The 15,560-nt window shown below is 37.5% G+C and overlaps 1 long non-coding RNA gene across 3 annotated transcripts in view; it reads left to right on the plus strand.

Annotated features, from left to right (window-relative positions):
* The first annotated feature begins 410 nt into the window (after window positions 1-410).
* Window positions 411-15,560, plus strand: part of LOC306656245 — a 528,984-nt gene continuing 513,834 nt past the window's right edge. Inside the window, exons 1-4 of one of the 3 annotated variants that reach the window (XR_013762451.1) lie at window positions 411-725; window positions 3,873-4,068; window positions 9,325-9,432; window positions 14,529-14,636. This is a non-coding gene — a long non-coding RNA (uncharacterized lncRNA). The remainder of the gene's footprint in view (window positions 726-3,872; window positions 4,069-9,324; window positions 9,433-14,528; window positions 14,637-15,560) is intronic. The other 2 variants (XR_013762452.1, XR_013762453.1) reach the window with 2 other exon arrangements.

Consider the following 15,560-nt stretch of genomic DNA (forward strand, 5'->3'; position numbering starts at 1 on the left):
AATTTTGTTTAATGCCAGTGGAAACAAATATTCAATGAGCCACTTTTGAAATTTTTTAATTTTGGAGGATTAGAAATGTATGAACTATTTTTATCATTATAAGTGATCATGAAAGCTCCATTGGATAGCATTCTATCTGAAGGGAATACAGACTTTTTATACTGGTAGAAGATGCCAATTTATTATTGTACTTAAATCTACTGACCATCTGAGGGAGTTAGAAGTTAACAACTGTATCTCTGGTTGAACTTTGCATATTTTAATCCAAATATGGTAAAGGACAGGGCTACAGAGGGGAGTTTCTATGTAACATACAGAGCTCAGAACTTGTAACAGAAGATGTTTAAAGTCCTCCACTCCAGGGAACTGCACTTTGCACTTTAGTTAAATTCTCATTTAAATTTAAATTTCTAAACTTTTCTTAGAATTTTAAGCTTCCTTTGATCTTCTCTCTTCTGAATTGCAGAAATCAGATAAAATGATTTGAAAAATGATCTCTCATCACATGACTGAAGAGCCTATAAAGAAGATGGCTATCTTTGGAGGAACTCACAGGAATGAGCTCACAGGAGTATTCTAGTTAAGCATTGACTAGAGAATGACCCTGAGGTTGAGAGAACAGAGATGGAAGTAAAACCATTTATTACCAATCCAAGAGCTGTGAAGAAGTGTGCCAGATATATTGACTGTGATCTGAATTGCGTTTTTGACCTTGAAAATCTTGGGTAAGAACATGTTTTGTATAGTGTGCATACTTGTATATGAAATGCGGTGTGTGTGTGTGTGTGAGAGAGAGCACGTACCCATATGTGTATGTAATGAATACACATGAATATTCGTGTTTGTACATGTAGTAACATCCCTTTCACTTTTAGTCATGCTGCCTTGTGAATTACACAGTTGTGGAAAGTGGGCATTCATATGTTGTTTTATGTACTTTTTAAAGTACCACATTATTTGATTTTTCTTTGCAAATATATCGTATGCAGACTATAAAAATATGTAAGAAAGGCTTTATTTTTAAATCATATCTTGAAAGACAGATTTAATAATCCTTTGCATTAATTCTAGTGTTTGACCAGTGTGTATGTACATACTTGTTAGCTGTGTGGGAAATTCACTACAGTGTTTTCTTGCAACTGTTTATGGTAGCACATAAAGTTCTAGTTAAGAAAAATATGATGTTCCAGTTAATATTTGTTGAATCAAAGAGTGAATAAGTACCCATTTTCAGAAAACATCAGACCACTCTGTGGCCTGAGGAATAGATGTATTTACCTTCATTGGTGGATTAAATAATGAGAGCCAAAGACACCCTGAACTTTCTGAATTTGCCCCTGATTTACAATACATTGCATGCAATATATTTAATCTTAATATTCTGGATGGATCCTATTGTTGCCTTTGTTTATGTCCTGATAGCTACCACTGTTTAAGCCTCTTCTACTTCTTTCTTTCATTTATCTAAAAATATTATTAAACATCTTTTATCATTGTGCCATGTACTGTGGGAGTACAACACTGTATAAGATATTTTTTCCTCCCAAGGAGTTGGTAGACTGCTAACCAAGATGTGAGACATGCACAGGAACAACTAACTGCACTCCTTTGTGTACCTATTTTCTGATACACTAATTTGAGTAAGAGAAGTTCCTAGGATTAGTATCACTATGGAACAAAAGATGAATACTACTTTTAGTACAAATATCTTATTTAGTACAAATAGGTTGCAGGGCAGTTATACGGTAGACATACTTTTGGTATTGAATCGTAATTTTACTAGCATAAATTTTAATTTTTGAAATGCTTTATGATTGAGGTGATAACAACACATTTATTAACCTAAAATGGCTATTATATGTATTATAGTACAAGTAGTAATTTGTTGAAGAATAACGTTTTTTTGTCAGTATATTAAGTTCCCACATAATGCTAAAATGAACTGGGGTGAGATGTCTTATTATGGCCACCCATAAGTATGCCTTTCAGTGAGAGAAGTCTTTTAAATTGAATTCACATTCTGCTTCTTATTCACAATACTTTTCAGAAGTAAGTCAGTTCTCTCTTGGAGCAGATATGAAAATTTATGCTGTAGACAAACTAATTATCTTTTCCTAACCCCCCAAATTTATTTTCCTATGTTCCTCATCTCAGTAAGGACACTGTCACTCACCATAGAAAATCACCCATAGAAATAACAGTTCTTCAACCCCTGTGTCTAGTGGGTAAGGCCTTACAAATATTCTTTGCAAGAACTTCACAAATCCAGGCTTTCTCTCCCTCTTTACTACCTTAGTTTATTTCTCCTGCAGACAGTTGCAGGAGCCACTTCACAGACTTTCTCTACATTGAGACTGGCTCCAGTCCCTTCTGCTTTCCCTTATGTTAGTTATAGAGGTCATCCTAACATGAAAATCTTATGCCTTTCCCCTGTCAAAATTTGTTTAAAGTTTCCTCTTCAGAACAGATCTAAGCGACATAGTATAGCTGATAGTGCCCTTTGGGGTCTCGCCCCTGTCTATTCTTTCAGCCTCATCCCTTGGAACTGTTCCAGTGGTACCTGTACTCCAGGCATGGGAACTCGAAATGTTCATTGTCTTTCAAAACTTCCAACGCAAACTCTGAGCCGCTGGGTGGGCAGTGGGGCCATTTACTCAAATGGGGTAGAAAGATGTAGAAGCAAGAAGGACGGGGGGCAGCCTCATGGGATTATTTCATGAATTAACTTTTAAAACACATATTTGTGTGTGCACACATGTATAATATGTATAATATCTGTATATAATATGTACATGTACAATACATGTATATTTATCCTTTAGAAATTGTGTTTGGTTAGAAATATAAACATAGTAGCTTAATCAAATCAGGGTTTCTTTTTCTGAAATATCAAGTCCAAAGGAAGGCTGTCCAGGACTGGTGGGGTGGCTTCATGATATCATCAGTGCCACAGGTTGCTTCTGTCTTCCCACTGTGCTCTTCATCACATGAACATTTTTGTAGTCATGGCTTTTACTTCATGACTGCAAAATGGCTAATCCACCTCCTTGACTGCATTCTAGATAGAAAACACTAAAGTACAAACTGTAGGTGCCTTGAAGATACTAGTAAAAATAGTCAGGAAATAGAAAGAGATGGAATTACATGAAAATGTGGTTGAATGATTTAAGAAGATAAAAGAAATTTAAACCATTGTCCCATAGCATGAAAAAATGTATCCTGACAATTTCAGGAACTGAGGAGGGGTTAGATTGAAACTCAAGTGAGACTATTCTAATAACTATTAACACTTGTCCCACAAAAATATATACACATGTACCTGCAAGTTTTTGTATTTCTGGAGTGTTTATAGACTGGGAACTATAAACCTTGTCCCTGGACCACTGATGCCTGTTGAGCCTCAATTAAAAATACCTGACATTAAGATGATGTGAGCTCCTGAGTTTGACTATGTTTCTAGAACTTGAATTAGCCACAGTGAAGATTGGGTGGAAGATGCATTTAATGATCTATCCTCATAATAAATAACAAGTGCACTATAACCACAAAGAAACTATAAATAAGATTAATAGAAAAGTTTTGTTCAAGGTTGAAATCAAATGGTAAATTCTGTTTGAAATGTCCAACCTGTGACTAGCCACATAATGAACCTATTATTTTGCATGAATACCAGTGCAATATTAGTTATGTGGAAACAAATGGTAAAAAAAAAAAAAAATTCATATACAAAATTTTAGTTGTTTTCACTCCCCTCACAAAATTTTCCATATTAAAGGTTCGGCAACTGGTTCTTTGTACACTTTATTCTTGTTGACTATTTATGTTATCTTAGCCATAGATATTGCTAGTCTTTTTCTTTCTGCTAATAATAGCTAAAAGATGCCAGAGGATTTGCCGTATGAAGTGAAAAGAGCTCAAGAAATAAATCATTTATTTGGCCCAAAAAGTAGTGAAGATTCCTATGACATCATTTTTGACTTTCACAACACAACCTCCAACATGGGGGGCACCCTTATTCTTGAAGATTTCAGGAATGACTTTTTAATTCTGATGTTTCATTCTATTAAGGTAATGTCAATGTTATTAATTTATAAGTTTACATAAGTTAATTTTAGATGTGAAACAACCAGAACAGGGTCAGGAAGGAAGGTCCAAGAGGAATGGGTCTATTCCACAGCCAGGCTGGGAAGCTGGATGGGAGGTTATGCCCAGATACAAGAGATGGTGGTGACAGGCAGGAGAAAAGAAGAAGCAATTAAAATAGCAAATATGGTGAACAAAACAATAACACCCTTGTGGATTCTTGTGTCTATAAAATCATAAATTTTATTCCCGGTGCCACCAAATCATGTTATTTGACGAAAAAAAAAGGAAAGTGAACATCAGAACTTTATATGGTACGGTTGAAATATCAAAATTACAGGGTTTAAGGAAGCTTAAAAAATTGTCATTTCCAGCAGTGAAGACATTGTCTCCCTTTAGTCCTGCCCTTGTCAACATTTGATTGAGATAATCTAACACACACTCAAATCTTTTGTTATGTACTTCATATGGCTAATCATTTTAAGAATCTTCATGATTAAAAATTCAGCATTCCAGCGCCTTTACTAAAGACAAAATGCTAGAAAATACCAAACAAGCAAAACCACAAATAATGGATTGTGTGTTTCATTTTATATAATAGATGTTCTTCCTTCCTGAGAGCTAAAATGGTTTAGTGGGAAAAGTTTGACCCTTGTAGCCAGAAACTGGGTCTAAATCTTGGCTTTCTCCTTCACTAACCTTAAACAAGAAGTTCAACTCTGAAAACAACTTGTTGTAAAATTGCCATAACAATACTCACCCCATATGGCTCCTAAAAGCTTTAAGTGAGAAAAAGTATTCAAAGCATTTAGACTAATGCCTACCCAGTGTGAGGGTTAACTATTAGTTTTGTTTCCCTTGAGTTCTGGACAATCAGTAGGTAGTGGTTCTGATGGGGAGAACCTTCTGCAGCTATTCTGTGTTGCTCCTTGAAGAGAGCTGAATGCTTTGGTGGCCAGACATGGAAAAGCCCCAAGGTGGACTCCTAGTTATCAAAACCAAGAGAGGTGACTCAAATTTTCATTCAAATAAGCAGGACAAAGGGGAATCACCTGACATCTGTATTACAGGGATAGAAACAGAGTCCTTAAGAGACTAACTAAGCTAAATAGTAAGGGTGACCAATGAGGAAAACAAAAATAACCACATCCATTCAGAAAGAAAATTTATTTCCAATTCTTTGGTCATGGCCCTGGAGAATTGTTTAATGTACTTTTACCCAGAAAGCTGTATGTAATTCAGTTTTATATGCAATTTCTTTGTATGTTTTCAAAGCTATCACATTGAGTATTAGAGAGTTTCATAAACTAATCTCGGTTGATGAAGAAAAGAATATGAAGGCATTACTGACTCCATGGCAGCAAAGAGAACAAAACATATGGTCTTTACATAATAAGAAAGATGTTTTAAAAATTCTTCTCAGACTTCTTTGGCTCCATTACTTTGCTGTGTTTATCTTATTGAGCATCCTTCCCTCGAATACACAACCACTTGTTCTATAGCCATGTATCGTGTTGGTAAGTCTATTGGCATAACTGAATAAAATATACCTACCTGAAACTCCAAGAAAAATTAAAGAATATTTGAGCTACCTTGCACATCATTAAGGCTTATCATTATGAGATAATAAGCAAATTAACCCCAGGCAGACACTATACTTAATTCCCTCAATATTTCTGAGCAGCTTTCTGGTTCCATCATATCATCTCCTTCGCTGTTATGTTTGGCCCTTCAAATGAGTCTGACAGATTCTTCTCATTCCCAAGACTTAAGTGAAATGTCACCTTCTATAGAACCTTCTCTCTAACTCCACAGAATTAATTACTCTAAAAATTTGTAATCTCAACAGATATTTATTGTGTGTCTACTAGAGATCAGCACTGTGCTAGGTGCTGGGGAAATAGTAATGCACAAGGCACACAGAATTCCCTCAAAGAGCTTAGTATCTAATGAGAAGATAGACATTAAGCAGGTCATTATTGCACAGAGGGATAAATGGCCATATTAGGAGTAATTCATTCTCTTTCCTGTGAGACCTACTAGCATGATTAACTATTTGCAAACTATACTGTAATTAAAATTTCTATTACAACTTAAGATCCTTTTTGTTAGATCTCAGATGCTTTAACCAATAGTAAATTTAGGAGCAAGATGGCAAATAATATAAGCAAATGAAAAATTAACAATTATCCTTGTTACTCAAGTATTTTTATATTTGGTACATAATTAAGGAAAGAAATTAATTACTAATTATAATGGAGAACACTAAATATCCAAATATAGGCACAGAGTTGTAATAAATGTAATTAACCAAAACCTTACCGTATGAGATAGGGTTGGGTGCAGAGCTCAGTGGTACAGTGCTTGTCTACCATGTGTAAAACCCAGGGTTCCATCCCTGGCACCACAAAATAATAGTAATAGGGATTATGGTTCTCTTTGATACCAAAAGTGTAAGACTTCCAAACTTTGAAAGATTAGCCTTAGACTATGATATTTATAGACAGTGCTGTTTTAGCTACAACAAATATCTGCTGATAAGTTTGGCCCTTACAAATAGAGCCAAAGCCTTAAAACATTTCACTATGAGGGAGTATTAAGTGCATTAAAAATAATTGGAAATATTAGTATGTTCTCCTTCCAGAAATATATTTGAAATCTATTATGTCATATACACATTGGAAAAAAAGCACTTAAGATCACAAGAGGCATTCTTTCTGAGTCAACCTTTTATAATAAGAGTATTGCCCACATAAACTTCCTTTAACTTCCACAGGCTACCTACAGGGACCACCTTTGGCATTCTACTGCCAAGGTGACTGAAATATAACATGATTGTTTTCCATAAATTTTATCCCAGAAAGAAGCAGTTTGCTGCAGCCAGCCTCAGGATCATTCCCCAACACTCTTTCCATATCCTTCCACCAACCTGCCTATCTCTGTCTCTCTGTCTCTCTGTCTCTCACACACACACACACAGAGTCTTAACTTATCTAGATTGACTGTGGTCTCACTTGAGATTCAGATGGTTATTTTTGACCATTATTTCTTCAACTGCACTCCTGAACATGCCAAGGTTATTAGTATTCTGCTCTGATATGAGATCTTGTGTCAAAGTTAATTTGGGGTTTGGAAACCTATTGTTCTGCACCCACAATGAGGAAAACAGAAACAAAAAGCAAACAAGCCAAAAACCAAAACAAACCTTTAATAACTGGCCCTTCTGAGGGAAACATGCACTCCTACCAGTTAGTCCATTGCGGAAAGCCGTTGCTGTTTGCTGACGGGCTGCTTCAAGCGGCTCGTGCTGCTCTTAGGAAACACTGCGGCTTCTTGGCCGGTGGCTCCAAGCGGCTCCGCTTATGGAAAGCCGCTTCTCATGCTTTCAGCCCAACCAGCGGGACAAAAGACACGTACTCTTTAGAAGTTCATGAAGCAGCTTCCCGTTTATTCCAATAACACCCTCAATATATAAGCAGTCTCATGCATAAGCAATTGTAACCAGATATGTCCATCCAATCCTGTTAAAGGTCAAGCAGTCACTCGCTGGAGCATACATACAAAGTATATCTGTCCATGTGCTGGGCAGCTGAATGGATTATCATGCAGCCAATTGTAAATGCTTCCTGCCATTCTCCATGCATATTCAGAACACCGTTTGCTCTCTGCCAGTCGCCATCTTTGGATGCACGTGGCGCAACCCTGGGCCCCGGGTTCCGCCCGCCACAGTCCATAGCTTCTCCCTGTCCATAGAGGACTGCCTGAACCACACCTTCCATCTCCCTCCAAAATAAGAATATGTAGAATGCTTTTGACTACCAGTAACCCCAAATGGCTTAAACAATAATGCATATTATTATACATAACAACCTAACAATGCCATGAGGGACCAGGCTCTTTTTATCTACTTGGTATGTTGTTAGGTGCCCCCAGGCCATGAAGGGTCCACTGTAGTTCCAAGTATCATATGCCAATATGACAATATCTAATGGAGGAAGGAACACTCAGGAATTGCCCTACTTATCTTTTGTTTCGGCCCCTTTGTCAGAACTGAATCACATGTCCATTGTTAAATCATCAGGATAATTGGATTACTATGCATGAATTAAACTATTTGATATTTACTCTTAAGCCAAGAAAAAGTTCATTTACCTCAAATATTGGATACTCAACCAAAATTATGATTGTATAAGAAGGAAGGAGGATGGAATGCATTTGGGGTAGGCAAACAACAGTGTCTTCTACAGTATGCACCCAGATATATCCATGAACACAATTTTCATATATTTGTACAAATCATTTATGCACAGAGACATACCTTAGCCCCACTTATGATACCATATACTTAGATAAATACCTGTACACAACACAAGAAGTTTATGCACAATACAATATAATGAATTTTTTAGAATTGGAAAATAATAGAAATGTGAAAATAGATGGGTTAAAGAATATATTTGAGTTGAGTGGAAGAGAATGAATATGGGTGATATACATAGTAAACACTGATAAATGGAGAAAGTTCATGGTTGGAGGGATGATTTTGTGGGAGACTTGAACAGGTGGAGAAAGAGTATTTTGTGGGTACATGGACGAATGCTTGAGAGCTACAGGAACTAGAGCTGATAGTACAAGCATAGTTTTATTGGGGTTAGAAGGAAATACACATTTTTCTACAGAAAATAAGAACCATTGCACTATCTTGTCAGAATGGATTAATATTACATATAAGAATGTTGTCCTAAAGTCACATAGATTGCATGCTAACTTAAGTTCATGCTTCATATTGCTAGATTTCTATGACTGACTAGATGTATTTCCTCCTGTTAGAGCTAAATGTTAGGTCTCTGACAATTTCTCTTTGTGGTCGCCTACTATGTTGTCATTGCAGGTTTGTCTACGTCTGTTGCTATGTTATGATATTTAAATACTTGAATCATATTGAAGTAAATTTAAAGAAAAAAATAGCCCTGAATTCTAACTACTCAAACATGTCTGGAATTTTTTTCCATGTTCTCCTCCAGTCTTCATTCACTATGCATTTATCACTGTCCATATTTAAATGCATAAACGTTTTGCTTTATTTTTTGCCACATGTTCTGTCTCAGATGCTTTCCATGATCCTAACTGGTCTAACATTTCAATATTTATAATAATGGGGTTCTAGATTTAATAAAGTGCTTAATATCACAATACATTCTAATGCTTATGTAATATTACTATCTTCCCTTATGTACCTAGGTATAGAAGTTGTTCCCCAACCCCAAGGTGTTCTATGAGCTGATATTTTGGATCAAATGAGAAAAGTGATAGAACATGCTCTCGATTGTATATATCCATTCAATGAAGGTAAGGAGTGGGTGAGAGTTGTTTCCATAATTTTGGGTATTTGCATACATAGGTGTGAGTTAGTCATTATTATATCCAAAATATCTGACAAGCACAATTTAGAGAAGGAAAATTTTATTTTAGATCATGATCTCAAAACTTAGTCCATGGTTGGCTGGGTCCATTCCTCTGGACCAAGCAAGGCAGACATCATGGCAGAAGGGCATAGTGGAGAGAAGCTTCTCAGGACATGGCAGCTGGGAAGCAGAGAGGGAGGAGGCCTCAGGAAAGGTGAACCCTTCCAGGGCTCAATCCCAGTGACCCACCTCTTCCAGCCACTCCCCACCTGCCTACAGTGACTACCAACTCAGTCCATTCAAACTAGGATAATCAAAGTCAAACTCTCATAATCTAGTTGTTTCACTTCTGAATATTCCTGCATTAACACAGGAGCTTTTAGGGGATACCTCATATCCAAATCATAACAGTATACATATATTACATATTACATATATATATCTATATATATATATACATGTACATTCACATATATATATATATATTTAACACACCAAAGTATATCCCTGTGTGTGTGTGTGTGTGTGTGTGTGTGTAAAACTTAACCACTAAAATTGAAGTAGTAATTGAAATCTAGGTCATATTTGTCACGCTTATAATTTTAGGTGCTTTTTCAAATTTTTTATTCACTTCAGCTATTCCTCAATACCAGAAAACACACATACAAGAAAAAGTGTTGCCAAATAAACAACCCAAATCAAATCCTATTTTTCTGTTAATCTCCATTTAAAAAAACAAAGACAGAGTAGGAAATACAAATGTCCATTAAAAGTGGAAAAAGATGTTCAATGTCAAAAGTATTCAGAGAAATGCAAATCATAGTGGGAAACCTTTTTGAATCTGATGATATTAAGTGATGGTATAGGAAAAGGAGGTACTCTCATTCCCTTCTGACCAATATTTGAATTGGTAAAGACACTTGAAAGGGTAGTTTTATAATATCTACTGTATCTACTTATTAAATTGTGCAGATCTTATGACCTGGCAGTTCCACATTTCAAAGAAACACAGGCTCACAACCTCCCAGTGGGTTTTTGCCAAGGGTGGTTATTACAGCGTGTTTTGCAATGGAACTGACTCAAATGGGCATCAGTTTGTCAACTGTTAAATAATAATAACATGGAAGAATCTTCAATGCAAATTATTGATTATTGATTAAAAGAAAGAAAATTGTAGACCAAAATATATGATTTACTTTAAAATGATAATCATCTCTTGCTAAAATGCATATAAGTATGAAATTGTTGACAAAAGATGTAATTATGGTGACACAGCTACTGTGTAGTTCAGTGTCTGTGGGGAACATAATTCCTTAGCCTCCGATGGTGCAGCCCCCTGTGTTCACCGGGACTTCTGTCTTTGGAAATCCTTTGACTCCAAAGTCATGAAAACTGAAAGTGAGCTGTTCCCCTTCTTTGTGTGAGGGCAGTTTCTATTCTATCTAATGGAACTGGTATTGGGAAGGTCACAACCTAGTCACAGGAAATTCTCAAATAGTAAGTGTGGCACTCTAATATGTTAAGAAATGATATACCCAAGGGAGAATGCCACAAACCAGACTGGAAAACACAGTTTACAAATCATGGTCCCTATATCCCTACCACAGGTATGGGGAACATTAACTCAAGGACACTCCACCCTCCCTTTTTGCATTCATCAGTCACACATCTCTTGAATCTGGGTTGCCCAGGTGGCTTGTTTTTGTGTCACAAAGGAGACTTGAAAGAGACTTAGGCATTCGGACTTGCCCTCTTGTGGCTTTCGGGAACCCTGTATGGCTGTTACGTGAATCGGTCCACGCTAGTCTGATGGATACTAAAAGATCATACTCGACACCCCAACCAATAGTCATGCAGCTCAAGCCTTCAGCCTGCCAGTTGCCAGATATTAGATTGAGGCCATCCCAGATCATCCAGCCACAAGCTGATCTGCCAACTCACCCCAGATGCATGAGCAAGGCACTGAGAAACCAGCAAAGACAGTCCAGACTAGAGAAACTGCCTAACCAACCCAGTGTTGCTTTAAGCCACTAAGATCTGGGAAAGTGTGCTAGGCAGCAAAAGGTCACTGACAGGATTGATCACAGGATCTCCCCATCCCAACTCTGCTTTAAAGGCAAAGGAAGACTTTTTTCCTTTGAGATGAAACCATAGCTTCCTGTGGAGATCCCATTGGACACATTTTTACCCTGTTTGCTCAGAGACTGTGGTGTCTGTGTAAACTACTCCTTTTCCAAGTTTCTGGGCATTGAGCTATTTGATGTTGTCATATCTTTGGAAGCTGAACTCCACTGCTGTTAAGCTGCCGGCATCCCCAGATTGCACTGATTAGGACCCATCTTAATGTTTAATGAACTTGGATAAGAGAAAGAGCCACTAGACTACAGCCACCTAACTTGCTGAAAGTCCCCCTGAGAATATGCAGTCTCTGAATGTCAGAACTCGAAGGATCCTCCAAGATAACCTAACCCAAAACCCTCTTTTGTCAAGTAGTGAAAAGTAACCTCTAGGAGTTAAGCATCTTGCTCAAAATTTCACAGCTAGGAAAACAGAAAGATGACACAGTCAGCAGAACAGAGCCCAGGGTCCTGACTTGCAGTCTCAGGCTCTTTTTCTCCCACACTAATAAACTCCCCACAAACTTTTGTAAGTTCTATTTTCTACCTTTGCTCATCAGCGTACTGATAAGAATAATTGCAGAACTTTTTAGCTTTATATCATTTATGAACATCTTTAACTAAACTTAATGTGTTCTCCTTATAACTTTAAGTATCAACTTCACTTTTTTATGAATTTTTTTAGTTGCTATAATATGTATTATTTTTCGATCCTAAAATTGAAGGAAATTAAAAATAACAAAATAAAATGAGAAATGTTAGACAGTGGTAAGACTAGAAGTAAAACAGGAAAACGGCACATGAAAAGTCAAGTAGGGTTTTTCATAATTTAGTTGAGGTATTTTAGGAAGTCTAGCTGACAAGCATCTGTGAAGCTGGGAGTTCTATGGTCCAGAGCACAGGCTGTAGAATAATCCCTGGGTACCAGTCCTGGCTGTGCTGCTGACCAGTTGCATCAGTTGGACCAATTGCTTAACTTCCTTGAGCCTTAATATTTTTCTCTGAAAATGGGAATAACAATAATAATATAATAATAATTACCTTATTAGTGAGGTGATTATAGAAATTCCCTTCAGTATATGGTAGCTTATTGCTCTTATGGTAAGATTTGGAGGGTAAGGAGTTAGAAGAGTTTTCTTGGTGAAATATGTCCTTATATAAAAGTGTTTAAAATCATTGTTATAAAGATAGACAGACAATCCTTTAGACAAAATGGGAAAATACTTGCAAAGTCCCCTCACAGAGAGCATATCCATGTGGGTATTAATTCTATGAAAAGGTACTCAACTCCAATAGTCATTGGGGCAATACAACTTAAGTACAAAATGTAATAGCACTACACACCCACCCATATGGCTAAAGAGGATATAATAGAATTCTTTGTGATACACTTAAGAGAAAATGAAATGGGTATAACTCATCGTATGGCAGAAGGAATGAATATTGGTACAATTGCTTCAAAAACTGTCACAAACTATTTAAAACAGAACATGCATGTACACTGTGATTCATTAATCTCTTTCTTAGGTAGGCACAAACAAAAATCCCACTCAGAAGTGTTCACCGCAGCAATAATATTAATAGCCACAAACTAGAAACAACCATAATTTTTATCAATAGCAGAAATGAAAACTAAGTTGTACCACATTCACATAATAGAACATTATATAGGAGTGACAAAGAAAGAAGTCCATGCTATATGCAACAGCATGCATAATTCTCAGATTGTTCAGAGAATGAAATCAGGTGAGTTCGAGCTTGTATTTTCATTTATGTGAAGTTAAAATCAAATCAAACCAACTAGCATTGTTAAGAGTCAGGATGGTAATTACCTTTGGATGGGTATGACAGGAGGAGATTTTGAGAGAACTGATAAAGTTCTGACTCTTGATCCAAGTGGTTAATATCCACATGGGCCACCTTAGTAAAAATCCTTAAGTTGTCAACCTATGACTTATATATTTTTTCTCTTGGTCTATTTTATTTCAATAAAATTCCCATCTCCCTAAAAGCAATCAACAACACAGAAGCAATGCCCTCTTATTTCCAGGCAGTGCTTATAGATGGCTGTATAATAATGCTAGGAAAAGAGAAGTTATTGTCTCACTTCAGACACAGGAAGTAGCTCAAATATCAGCTATCCCACTCCACTTATTTTACAGGTGAGTGTCTGAAATATCATCTCATTATTTTATTTTATGTTTAAGGTACTTCAGATTGAACCCAGGGGTGCTTTACCACTGAGCTATTCCCTCAGTTCTTTTTCTTTTTTATTTGAGACAGGGTTTTGCTAAGTTTCTGAGGCTAGCCTCAAACTTGTTATCCTCCTGCCTCAGCCTCCTAAGTCATTGGGATTACAGGTGTGCAACACCATGTCTGACTATTTTCATTGTCATTCAGGTGTGATGAGGCCAACGGGCCAAGAGATGATGCCATTGAGAAGATGGTTTTTTATACTTACAGATCCTGAAAGAATGTTACTTGCCATAACTTAGGGGGCCACACAAGGAAGTACAAGAGTCTGTCAGGGAACAGAGGGGAATAGAGGCAACTGGAGAAAGGAGCCTCTGTTATGGTTTTCACAATAAGGAATGGGCAAGATAGAGTAGGCAGGTTTAGGACTGGCTGCTTTGGATCACTCTGTCACATTTGAGGTGCAGTGGCTGTCCCTACCTGTCTGACGATGCCTCTGGAATGGTGACCTCAGAATTGTGTCCTGGAGTGTGAGAGCTCATAAATGGAATTAGTTAGGGGTGTGGGCTCTGGGGTGGTTGGTTAGCACAGAAAAGACATGCATACAGAGAATTAGCTAGCCCTGGGAGAGGCAGCACCTTCAGGGTCAGCAAGTCCCCAAAGTGTCAAAGTATCTGTTGACATCAGATCTGCTATTATTCTCCCTCCCCCACAACATTTTGCAACCCAGATTGTCTGTGAACATCCCACCCAGCTATTGGTCCACTCATCAGCCTGCGAACATTCTCAGCAGTCATTGGTCCACTCCTCAGCCTGTGAACATTCTCATCAGTCATTGGTATGTTATTATCCCATGAACTACTTAAGAATATGTCCCCTGCCATTTTTTCTCTCTCTCTCCTCCTCACTTTCATGCTCTCTCCTCCTGGCTTTCACTCTCTCTCTTGTGTGTGCACACTCTCTCTCTCTCTCCCTGCAGGGAGACACTGCCGGTTTGCTTAATAAAATCTCTCGCATGTTTTCGTGTCTGATGTGGTTTCTAGGTGATTTCAGTATCAAAATTACAGAAATGATTAGTATGGTAAGTCAGTCAAAAACTCAATGACCAGCCCAAAGTGATCTACTGTATGTCAGGGGCTCCATGCTGACCATACTGGGGAGGTGTTAATGTGTGGGTTAGAGCACATGATCAAACAACTCGCAATATGCAGCCTACACATTTCAGCATTGTCACACATTTCATTTGCATCACAAAAGTTCTGTCAGATAAGTGGTGAGGAGGGGATGAAAACAGTATGTGCATTTTAGAGACAGAGAAACCAAAAATCAAAGAGGAAGAGATTAATTAAATTATTCAAGGTGGCACAACTAGGAAGAGGAAGAGACAAAAACCAGTACTTTAAAATTAGTTTAGCACATAGCCTTTAACTAATGAGGTACAGAGAACACTGAAAGATAAGGAAGAATAATGGGAGAGCCAGAGGTTAAAGAATATATCTAAGTACGTATTCTAAATCCTCTATATTCATGGAAAAAAGGTAACCAGGGAAGGGAAGAAGGATCTCGATCCAAGAGAGGTGGACAAATTGGCCAGAGAAACCTGAGTCCCAAGGATGAGGGCATGGAATCAGGTTTGAGTCAAAGCACATATGGTACTGAGGTTGCATCTGGAAATACCCTTGCACTCTGGTAAGTGTGCAGTATGCCTGGGCCTCTGTGCGTGGTGGAGAATCACAGGCAGGAAGAGAAGGGAGGGGAAGTC

Source organism: Sciurus vulgaris (assembly GCF_902686455.1).
Source record: "Sciurus vulgaris genome assembly, chromosome: 3".
Classification (NCBI taxonomy): domain Eukaryota; kingdom Metazoa; phylum Chordata; class Mammalia; order Rodentia; family Sciuridae; genus Sciurus; species Sciurus vulgaris.